Raw genomic sequence first — 12,806 nt, forward strand, 5'->3', positions numbered from 1 at the left:
GGATTCCAGTGTCGCGGGAAGATTCGATGAGTATGCGCAGCATTACTGATTTGCGTGTGTTAACGCTGTTCTTCTTTGTTCTTACAGGTGCCGGTGTAGAAGTCCCCTCTTGACTGGAGAGAGCTGCGGCGTGGCGTAAGAACCAGTAAACTGAAGTTGAATGATTCAGATCAGTAAGAAGTAGGATGATCCGGAGCAGGTAAGCAGAATCAGGATGATCCGGAGCAGGTAAGCAGAAGCAGGATGATCCGGAGCAGGTAAGCAGAAACAGGATAATCCAGAGCATGTAAGCAGATGCTTGTTGATCCAGAGCACGGCAAGTGTGTTGCTGATACAGCTCAAAGTAAGCAACACAAAGCACTGGAAGCATCTTGGGTGTGGCTTATATAGCCAGCCACACCCAAACACTAGAGAGCTCATGAGTTATCATGTACTTCCTGTTTGGCAACAGGATGTGGTAACCAGGAAGTTACTACAAACACTAGGAAGGAATGAAAGGAGGGATTTGTTATGGGTTCTTTGTGTGCCTATGCCAGGCCTGCCAAGCCTCCATCCAGCTTGCCCCAACTACCTTCCTGATACCAATGATAGGCCTCATCCTTCTTGATCTCTCTTCTGCATTTGACACAGTGAATCATTCCATCGTCCTAAAAAGTCTCCATGAAATCCATGACAGCTTGGAGCAGGCATTGGTCTGGCTTACCTCCTTCCTTAGTGACCGTTCCTCCAAAACCATTTGGAGCCCTTTCTCCTCCACTTCTTCCTCCGCTAGCTGTGGCGTCCCCAAGAGCTCCATTCTTTCACCCTGGTTCTTTACCATATACCTTCCTCTGCTGGCATGACTCATTTCCTCCTTCTCCCCTAATTTCCAATGCTACGCTGACGATACACAACTTTTCTTCAAACTTCCCACGGATGCCCTTGCACCCTCCTTCATCATTGACTGCCTATCTGCTATCCAGGACTGGTGCACTAGTGCCCTCTTTCTCAATGCCAGAAAAACAGAGATTCTCCCCATTGGGTCCACTGCAACATACTTCTTCCCTGCACTCTGGCCTTCCACCTTGAGCCCCCCCCTATCTCCTCCAGTGCAGCTAGAAATCTAGGACTCATCTCCGACTTCTCCCTTTCCTTTATCCCCCACATTCAGGACATTGTCAAGAAGTCCCACTTTCAGTTCTTCCTTCTCAAGGGACTCTTTCCTTCCTCTCCTTCCACCAGAAACTCAAACCCAGAATAGGGCAGCAAGAGTTATCCTTGGCCTCAAGTTCAGGGACCACATCTCTCCTGCCTAAAAAGCATTCACTGGCTCCCGGTTTCAGTATGGATTAAATTCCAATCCCTCTGTATCATACACAAGGCTATCTGGGGCCATGGACCACTCTATCTTCAATGCTTCCTGACCAAATACTCTCCTTATAGACCCCTCTGTTCGACCAGCACCAACTCCCTACGTGTTAATCACTTTGCTAAACAGAGAGCTGGTGGGTGATCTCTTTCCTTGGCTGGCTCCCTCCAGTGGAACAGCCTCGCTCTTCCTTTGCATCTTGAGCAAGACCTCCTAAGTTCTGAAAACAAACCAACACCTTTCTCTTGACCTCCTCCTTCTCCTCCTCTCTTCCCTGCTAATCTGAGGTGTAGGGCCCTTATGTGTCCTCAGGGTCTTGATGCCCCACATCTCTCATCCCAGCCGCTGTCTTTCTACTGGAATTATTTGGCTTACACAATCATCTGTGGATGCACTTATGTCCATCTCCTCTTCACACGTACCCTGAGCACTTCTCCATGTGCATCAAACACCTTATCTCTCACCCCCGCCCCTCAGCACTTGCACGTTCTGATCACTCACAAGGCGTGGTAGGTGTGTCTCCCCTTCCCTTATTCTCATTCTTGATTTGTATTATTATTGCAATTATTTATCCTTGCTGTAATTCATTGCCTTGCCCGCTCCCCACCCTGTTTTCCATGTGGGTGCTTTGAAACAGTTTTGCTAATTGTATAAGCGCCTAATAAGTGACCAATAAACGAATAAATAAATACATAAGTTGCAATGTTTTGTATCAGAGGTGCAGATGATTAAAACACAACCACTAGCTGTTATTACTTATTGTTCTGGCAGCTGTCAGGAATGCACATGTGATCACTGTGCATGCCGTGTGCCACTGCAGGGCTGATACTCAGGGTGTCATTAGACTCTCTTGGGACTTGTCCACAGCCACTTCACAGAATGTTTCACTGCATATCTTTTAACGGTGATGGTGGTTAAGAGTGCATGTAAAATTATGTTTTTTGGTAGTGTGGGTGTGGAGAAGTGGTGTGGGAGGCTGGTGGGTTGAGGGTGGGTATGTGGGGCCTGCCCCACGTGAATAAATGCCATGGAAAATGCTGTAAAAAAAGCCAAAGTGAGCAGATGTTATCCAACTACCCCAGCTAAAACAATGTTCGTCTAAAATTATGAAATTGTAGTCAGGGTTGGCAGATTTCCCTTTCAGAAACAGAAGTACCTGAAGCATTTTATTTCCTTAAAATCAAAACACGTTTGGGCTTTCCTACCCTCACAGGATGGCCATTCTGTCACAGTGGCAATCTGGAGAGTCAACGCTTTACTGTAAGGAAAGTGAGACGGGTTATGAGAGAGATGACAATCCAATTCAGAGAAAGAGCTGCCTGAGATACAAGAACCCCAGGTGTCCAATTCACCTTCCTTTATAAGGTGGTTGGCGGTCTGAGAGCTTTCTCCAACCTCAGTCTAACTTGCTCAGTGGCCACATGGAACTTCTGGGCAATGAACCAGGCAATCATGGTAAGGGACAGAATCCCTTGTTCTTTCATTAAACGTTATATTCCAGTGCCTCCTACATGCTTCTAACTCCTCCGACGCCATTTAGGCAGCCTCAGGCCAAAATGGAACTCTTCCCATTGCCTTACCTGTTGTTGAGGCAGCTCCAAAGGCCAACTTTCCGAATGATGCAGATACCCTGCTCTGGATACTCCTCAGTGTGATGAAGAGAAGGAAAGATCAAATGTTTACGCTTAATTCTTCCCCAAAAGCTGGGCGCACCGTGCTTGGTCCTAAATGAAGGGGTCCGGCTGCAGGGTGGTGAAGATAAGCATGCTGACAGTTTAGGTTATGCAAGGGGGTTGGCGCTAGGTGCATTAGGATTTGCAGTCTGATAGCAATTCATTATTAAATGTACATTATCTCCAGGCCCTTAATATGGATTTTGTGCCACAGCTCCTTGGAAAGGTCATGATATATTATTAGGAATTTTATTTTCCGAGCACCATTGTTATGTGCTTGGTCTGTGGGCACTCTGGAAGATTTGAAAGAGAGTGGGTGGGTTTGGTTAGTTGAGAAAAGGGGACAAATCAAGATTGTGGTGGTTTGTGTTGAAGTTGACTATCAGAAGCACGTGTGTGCATCACTGATTTATATGTGCGTCAAGGTCTGTGTGCCCAGAAAGGAAATCGTGTACTTGCAATGTGGGTGTGCGTTAACCACTTGGTGTTAATGGTGAAGGGTTGTGTTGTTTGTAGTATTGAACGATGGTCAATGAAAGCTCCTGTGTGGGCGTCTCATAAGGTGGAGACATTGGAGTTAGTCGAAGCGGACAGAGATGGATCCTGTAATTTTTCCAAATCTGGTGCAGCTCATGACCTCAGTTTTGGTTGCATTATGGTGTCTGTATATTAAAAAAAGCAGACAGCAGTCTTTCTCTTGCAGTTTTAGTAGTACCCAAAGGTGTGGTCATATTATAATAACTGATATTATTCTCTGTGTGCCATGAGTTTGTTTGGAACCAAGCAGACAAGAGCTGATAATGCATTCCCCTTAGGGTGGGCCCAGTGCTTTAAGTGGGCCGGGGCCTGCCGGGGCTGAGCCCCGGCAGTCTCCAAAAAGTGAGGCTGAGCCGGTGCCCTGCTAGGGCGCCCCGGTGCCACCACTTCACGCCAGGTCATTGTCCTGCCACGGCCGCAGCCATAACGGGAGTTGAGCCCGCAGTCATCAAGTCAGGCAGCTGTGGCTCACAAAAGTGCTGGGCAGTCACAGCTTTGCTCAAACTAGTTTGCACGAAGTGGCGGCTGGCTGGCACTTGTGTTATTCGCAGCTCAGGAAATGCACAGCATCCTCACCATTAACATCCCTTTGTGTCCACTCCCTGTTGTGCCTTTTACAGCGTAAGGCTGAGAGTAAGAATTCCGTTTCAGCCGTGCACTGTGACAGGAACAACAGGAGTGGAGACAAAAGGGTGTTAATGTTTGACCCATTGACCCCATGGCGGAGACATTAGCTTCTGAAAGCCTTCACTTCAGGGGGAAAGGCCATAACCTCCCAGCCATCATCTCTTTCCTTTTGCAAATGACCTGGTGCAGCAGGTCACATGCACACCAGGTTGGTGATGACATACTCGCTGCCTTTGTAAGTTCCAAGTCATCTGGAAACTGAACCCTCCATGGGTCATTAGGACGCTGCTTACATTGCTCGCAATCTTAACACTGGTTGAATATTTACAAACTATCGTTTTCTTTCACAAATGCAAGTATGATGTGTTTCTCGTTGTGTGCATACGCATGCAATTCGGCCCTTGTCTTCTGCTTGCTTGAGCGGCATTTTCTAAACAAAGTACCCTCATTTTCGATTAAATGAAGCTATGTGCAGCAGCGCTGGGAGTATAATCCATTAAATGCATGCTTACAGGAAAACTAGCCTGCGTATACATTCAGGAATATGAAGGTATATCCTGGCTGAGAGCAGGGCCCGTGAACTTGTGTGCATCTTAGGGGTATGAGGCTCGGGCAGCCCACATGCACATAGGACGGAAATATCATAATATTTACATTCAGGAATATGAGGGTATATCCTGGCTGAGAGCAGGGCCCGTGAACTTGTGTGCATCTTAGGGGTATGAGGCTCGGGCAGCATACATGCACATAGGACTGAAATATCATAATATTTACATTCAGGAATATGAGGGTATATCCTGGCTGAGAGCAGGGCCCGTGAACTTGTGTGCATCTTAGGGGTATGAGGCTCGGGCAGCCCACATGCACATAGGACGGAAATATCATAATATTTACATTCAGGAATATGAGGGTATATCCTGGCTGAGAGCAGGGCCCGTGAACTTGTGTGCATCTTAGGGGTATGAGGCTCGGGCAGCATACATGCACATAGGACTGAAATATCATAATATTTACATTCAGGAATATGAGGGTATATCCTGGCTGAGAGCAGGGCCCGTGAACTTGTGTGCATCTTAGGGGTATGAGGCTCGGGCAGCCCACATGCACATAGGACGGAAATATCATAATATTTACATTCAGGAATATGAGGGTATATCCTGGCTGAGAGCAGGGCCCGTGAACTTGTGTGCATCTTAGGGGTATGAGGCTCGGGCAGCATACATGCACATAGGACGGAAATATCATAATATTTACATTCAGGAATATGAGGGTATATCCTGGCTGAGAGCAGGGCCCGTGAACTTGTGTGCATCTTAGGGGTATGAGGCTCGGGCAGCCCACATGCACATAGGACGGAAATATCATAATATTTACATTCAGGAATATGAGGGTATATCCTGGCTGAGAGCAGGGCCCGTGAACTTGTGTGCATCTTAGGGGTATGAGGCGCGGGCAGCATACATGCACATAGGACTGAAATATCATAATATTTACATTCAGGAATATGAGGGTATATCCTGGCTGAGAGCAGGGCCCGTGAACTTGTGTGCATCTTAGGGGTATGAGGCTCGGGCAGCATACATGGACATAGGACTGAAATATCATAATATTTACATTCAGGAATATGAGGGTATATCCTGGCTGAGAGCAGGGCCCGTGAACTTGTGTGCATCTTAGGGGTATGAGGCTCGGGCAGCCCACATGCACATAGGACGGAAATATCATAATATTTACATTCAGGAATATGAGGGTATATCCTGGCTGAGAGCAGGGCCCGTGAACTTGTGTGCATCTTAGGGGTATGAGGCTCGGGCAGCCCACATGCACATAGGACGGAAATATCATAATATTTACATTCAGGAATATGAGGGTATATCCTGGCTGAGAGCAGGGCCCGTGAACTTGTGTGCATCTTAGGGGTATGAGGCTCGGGCAGCCCACATGCACATAGGACGGAAATATCATAATATTTACATTCAGGAATATGAGGGTATATCCTGGCTGAGAGCAGGGCCCGTGAACTTGTGTGCATCTTAGGGGTATGAGGCTCGGGCAGCCCACATGCACATAGGACGGAAATATCATAATATTTACATTCAGGAATATGAGGGTATATCCTGGCTGAGAGCAGGGCCCGTGAACTTGTGTGCATCTTAGGGGTATGAGGCTCGGGCAGCATACATGGACATAGGACTGAAATATCATAATATTTACATTCAGGAATATGAGGGTATATCCTGGCTGAGAGCAGGGCCCGTGAACTTGTGTGCATCTTAGGGGTATGAGGCTCGGGCAGCATACATGCACATAGGACGGAAATATCATAATATTTACATTCAGGAATATGAGGGTATATCCTGGCTGAGAGCAGGGCCCGTGAACTTGTGTGCATCTTAGGGGTATGAGGCGCGGGCAGCATACATGGACATAGGACTGAAATATCATAATATTTACATTCAGGAATATGAGGGTATATCCTGGCTGAGAGCAGGGCCCGTGAACTTGTGTGCATCTTAGGGGTATGAGGCTCGGGCAGCATACATGCACATAGGACTGAAATATCATAATATTTACATTCAGGAATATGAGGGTATATCCTGGCTGAGAGCAGGGCCCGTGAACTTGTGTGCATCTTAGGGGTATGAGGCTCGGGCAGCATACATGCACATAGGACTGAAATATCATAATATTTACATTCAGGAATATGAGGGTATATCCTGGCTGAGAGCAGGGCCCGTGAACTTGTGTGCATCTTAGGGGTATGAGGCGCGGGCAGCATACATGGACATAGGACTGAAATATCATAATATTTACATTCAGGAATATGAGGGTATATCCTGGCTGAGAGCAGGGCCCGTGAACTTGTGTGCATCTTAGGGGTATGAGGCTCGGGCAGCATACATGCACATAGGACTGAAATATCATAATATTTACATTCAGGAATATGAGGGTATATCCTGGCTGAGAGCAGGGCCCGTGAACTTGTGTGCATCTTAGGGGTAAGAGGCTCGGGCAGCATACATGCACATAGGACTGAAATATCATAATATTTACATTCAGGAATATGAGGGTATATCCTGGCTGAGAGCAGGGCCCGTGAACTTGTGTGCATCTTAGGGGTATGAGGCTCGGGCAGCATACATGCACATAGGACTGAAATATCATAATATTTACATTCAGGAATATGAGGGTATATCCTGGCTGAGAGCAGGGCCCGTGAACTTGTGTGCATCTTAGGGGTATGAGGCTCGGGCAGCATACATGCACATAGGACGGAAATATCATAATATTTACATTCAGGAATATGAGGGTATATCCTGGCTGAGAGCAGGGCCCGTGAACTTGTGTGCATCTTAGGGGTATGAGGCGCGGGCAGCATACATGGACATAGGACTGAAATATCATAATATTTACATTCAGGAATATGAGGGTATATCCTGGCTGAGAGCAGGGCCCGTGAACTTGTGTGCATCTTAGGGGTATGAGGCTCGGGCAGCCCACATGCACATAGGACTGAAATATCATAATATTTACATTCAGGAATATGAGGGTATATCCTGGCTGAGAGCAGGGCCCGTGAACTTGTGTGCATCTTAGGGGTATGAGGCTCGGGCAGCATACATGCACATAGGACTGAAATATCATAATATTTACATTCAGGAATATGAGGGTATATCCTGGCTGAGAGCAGGGCCCGTGAACTTGTGTGCATCTTAGGGGTATGAGGCTCGGGCAGCATACATGCACATAGGACTGAAATATCATAATATTTACATTCAGGAATATGAGGGTATATCCTGGCTGAGAGCAGGGCCCGTGAACTTGTGTGCATCTTAGGGGTATGAGGCGCGGGCAGCATACATGGACATAGGACTGAAATATCATAATATTTACATTCAGGAATATGAGGGTATATCCTGGCTGAGAGCAGGGCCCGTGAACTTGTGTGCATCTTAGGGGTATGAGGCTCGGGCAGCATACATGCACATAGGACTGAAATATCATAATATTTACATTGAGGAATATGAGGGTATATCCTGGCTGAGAGCAGGGCCCGTGAACTTGTGTGCATCTTAGGGGTATGAGGCTCGGGCAGCATACATGCACATAGGACTGAAATATCATAATATTTACATTGAGGAATATGAGGGTATATCCTGGCTGAGAGCAGGGCCCGTGAACTTGTGTGCATCTTAGGGGTATGAGGCTCGGGCAGCATACATGCACATAGGACTGAAATATCATAATATTTACATTCAGGAATATGAGGGTATATCCTGGCTGAGAGCAGGGCCCGTGAACTTGTGTGCATCTTAGGGGTATGAGGCTCGGGCAGCATACATGCACATAGGACTGAAATATCATAATATTTACATTCAGGAATATGAGGGTATATCCTGGCTGAGAGCAGGGCCCGTGAACTTGTGTGCATCTTAGGGGTATGAGGCGCGGGCAGCATACATGGACATAGGACTGAAATATCATAATATTTACATTCAGGAATATGAGGGTATATCCTGGCTGAGAGCAGGGCCCGTGAACTTGTGTGCATCTTAGGGGTATGAGGCTCGGGCAGCCCACATGCACATAGGACTGAAATATCATAATATTTGTTTTCTTATTTCACTGAAGAAGGGCAGTGGCATCAAACAGGCATAAAGGACACCTGGTGAAAGACCCTGACCAGGATACCTAAAAATGCACCCATTACCACATTGTGACCTAGGAAGACAGTACTTCTGGGTAATGGACATATGTTGGGTACCAACCAAAGCAAAGAAAATGAATGATCCTATAATCTGCGATTGCCGATTCCCCCTATAGTTTCAGTCGCCACTCACGGACACTGGTACATACTGCCTTGGCAGCGATTAAAAGTACATGGCAAAGTCTTGAAGTTCCCCTACCCACTCTCACCTGCCCAAAGTGTCATGTAAGGGTAGCACTAGCAGTCCCCGATGATGCTACTCTATTCTAGCATAGGGACAGGACATGTGTTAATAGTAGTAGCCACAAGGAGATTATATGGGCTGAGGCGTAGATACCGGGCACAGATAAGCAGCCATAGGAACAAGGTACATACCCCCGTGTAGACGCAAACACAGGTTAGACATCACAAGGAATGTGTATGTAGCAGAGCTTGTGCTTTGAGTTACTGTATGAGTGTAGAAGCCACACAAGGAACGTTGATGTCGCTGGCATGGACAAGCCCCAGATGTGTGGAGCAGTTGGAAAGGTGTAAGTGCTATAGAGGAAGGGGATTAGAAGCAATGAGCAAACAGCTATCAAAAACACAACCTGTCCCATTTCAGGTATCAAATGATGAGCCACTACTGGATTCTGCGATCCCTTAACTTTGCATTCTGGTTCTTGTAATTTCTGCATTCACAAGAGGGGACTCACAAAATAATCTCACATGGAGGAGGCGCTACTGCACGCTGTGGGGCTACACTGCTGTATACTGTAGCATTATAATCGCACTCTGTCACTATTTACTTCACCAGGACTTTAAGTGCTGCAGATAAGACACAGTGCAATTAAATGATTTGCCCAGAACCACACGTTTTGGTTGTACCAGCAGCGTTGCAGTATGCACTTAATTATGTAGAGGAGACCACCCCTGTTCATTTTTACATGCTCTTCTTTAGGCCATACCTTCAGGTTTTAGGCCCTGCCCATCAGACAAGCCACGCCCCCAAATCAGGGCCTGCCTCAATTTTTTACCCAACTTAAAGCACTGGGTGGGCCTTTGTGCAGGAGCTGCTTCAGTCTCTAATTACACTCAATAATTATTACCTGATCCCGCTGACCAGATCAGGTGTTAACAGCCCAGCGCCCGAGTTAAAGGTCTGAGCAGAATGCCAGCTTTTAACGAGGTCCCCGGGCCGATAAAACCCGTTCTGGTCTGCCATAGAGGATGTTGATGCTTTTAGCACCTTGTGTTGCCAAACCGGTGACACTGGGTGCTGAGAGTATTGTATTTTGATTGAATGAACGGGATGCTGTATGGCGCCCCGTTCATCCAATCAAAATACTGTGCCAAGATGACCACCATGGAGATGGAAGATGTGGCTCCACTCTGAACCCTCTTCCATTTCCATGGCGGCAACAACAGAGCAGGAGCTGAAGAAGCAGCAGTGGTGGCAGCGGATCCGCCACCACCACCGCAATCAGGTAAGTGTGGATGAGGGGGATGAGAGAGGGGGGATGGAAAATAAGGGAAGGGACGGCGGGGGGAAGATGGCGGGCGATGGAAGCAGCCATCAGGCAGCTTGGAATGCGGGCTTAGATGGGCTGTTTCAGCCCCTTTTCCGAGCAACCTGGTTGGTTGCTGCCCCCGTGCCAGGTGCTAATGTTTGTTGAGAGTTGACTGAATTCAGTTGATTATCCATAGATTTTTACTGAATTCTATGTGGTTCTGTAATGTGCACGTCCAGACATTTATTAGGAAACAATTAATTCTCAGTGGCATTCGGCTCTTCTCGGCCGCCGCTAATCAAGAGAATTTACACCAATATTAAGAAAAGAAAAGTCATCTGCATGATGTCTGCCTTCTTCCTTACATGCAGGCATGCCTAGATGGTGTATTCAAAAGTTTGGCCACCATACTGTAAAAGGTCAAGCTTCTGGAGAATCTCCTGGTTTGAAGTTGCACAGCATTTCTTGATGGTACATCTCTAGTGTTAAAGAATGAAACATTGCTAAAACAGGTATACATCCTTTATCTATTTGAGGGTTGCCCTACAAGAGATTTGGAGTGACTGTTGTGGCTTAGTAGATACACACGGAATGCATTGTCCTCATAGAGGGTTTCTTTGGGCCAGAAAGGAACCCCTTCACCCATGAGAGCTATTTGCATTACAAAAGGGTCAGAAAGTGGGTGTGCCTTTCTGGGGTAAGGTGCTGTTGACTGAGTTGTTCTTTAAAATATACACATTTACACGATTGTGTATGATTTTTAGGATTGTGACTATATGTTTGGTGATGCTGGCACATAATGTGGGCACAGTGAGAAGGCTGTCATGTATGTTAGGCAAATATATAATAGAAAATGTATATACAGTATCAATGCTTACATAGATTGTGTCAAATTCATCATGACCATGTGCTAAAGAGTGAATGTTGGCACATATTTTGGTCACAGGCTTCATGCTAATTTACTCTACAGAGGCAATGCTCCCATATATGGTGGGCACAATCATCTTGAATTGTGTTGTAACATGTTTATTTCTACTGTTGGCGGCCCTGAATCTAATGGATTGTTTATTGTGTTTGTCTGCCCAGCTGATTATAAATTGTATGGTTTTACCCAATTTCTTTTGTAAATGTATGCTGTAAAAACACCATTTCAAGCCATTCAATTAAACCATTTCTACGGCGGGAGGGAATCGAACCCTTCATGGATGGTTAGGTCTCCGTCATACGTGTAATCAGACCAATTGCAGGGAAATATTTACACCCCTCAATATATAAAATTGAACAGGCGGCACTGGCAGATGTTCAATGATGCTCACTGCAGTTTACCTCTACGCCACACGATGTCACTCTTTCACTACTTGTTCAGATTTCCATGTTGTCACCTTGAAATATCTCAAAATCCGTTTACGGCGATTTGCTTTGCCGAGCGATGAAATCAGATGGCGTTCATATAAGACAAGTGCGAGTCTGTGGCTCGCCGTTTGGTAAACACTTATAACATGGTGGAAACCTGTTTCTGCAAAGCCCTCCGACGGGCACGATGCCCCAGACATATTTTATGAGACAATACATTCTCAGCGGGAACGGGCTCTTCTCAGCCGCTGCTAATCACGAGAAATGACAGCAATATTAAGGAAAGCAAAGTTATCTGCATGAGGTCTGCCTTCTTTCTTTGCAAATAAGGCTCCATGGTGAGCCCGCTGCTTGGGTAAATAATTTGATTTCTACTAATTAGAAACTGCACGGAGATACATTAAAGGGGAACGCGTTTTCTGGAAAGACACCATTTAACGTAATGCCTGCTTTATGTGCGAAGGAGGCCTCTCACGGTTTATTTCAATAGCTGCTCATTTTGGTCACAATCTTGGCTCTATGTGACCTTGAGGGTGAGGAGCACAGACACACTAATGTGTTGCAAACATGTTCAGAAAAAGGGCTTAAAATCGTTTACCTTTTTTTTTTTTTTAAAAACAACACAAACTTAAAATATTGGCGGGCCAGGTCTGTGTGGACCGTTTTTGACGAAAACCAATTTCCCGGCACTGGCTTTGGCACTGCAGGGAAACACTTCCGGTGCACGCTCTGTCCCTGCCCCTTCTCTGATGAGCGGGGACACCCGTGCAGCTCCTCTCGCAAGAATCCCCCCACCCCCCCAATAAACCTAAATCGTTCAACCCATTCTGCGGGCTTGAGTTCTCTGTAACCTTACTTTCGAGCCTACGGCATAGCTCTCAACCGTTTGGTTTGCAAAGGCGGGTGAAAACACCCGATTTTATTTTTGGCGGGTGAGAGGCCCATTGAAACGAATGGGCGTGCAGGACGCTTGGCGGGTGAGTCAGCTGTTTACAAGGCGGGTGACACCCGCCAAAAGCGTGTGAGTTGAGAGGTGTGGCCTACGGTGGAGAGGGCTAATGCGTTGCATG

This window comes from Ambystoma mexicanum, chromosome 1p (assembly GCF_040938575.1).
Source record: "Ambystoma mexicanum isolate Mex_15411 chromosome 1p, UKY_AmexF1_1, whole genome shotgun sequence".
NCBI classification, from domain to species: domain Eukaryota; kingdom Metazoa; phylum Chordata; class Amphibia; order Caudata; family Ambystomatidae; genus Ambystoma; species Ambystoma mexicanum.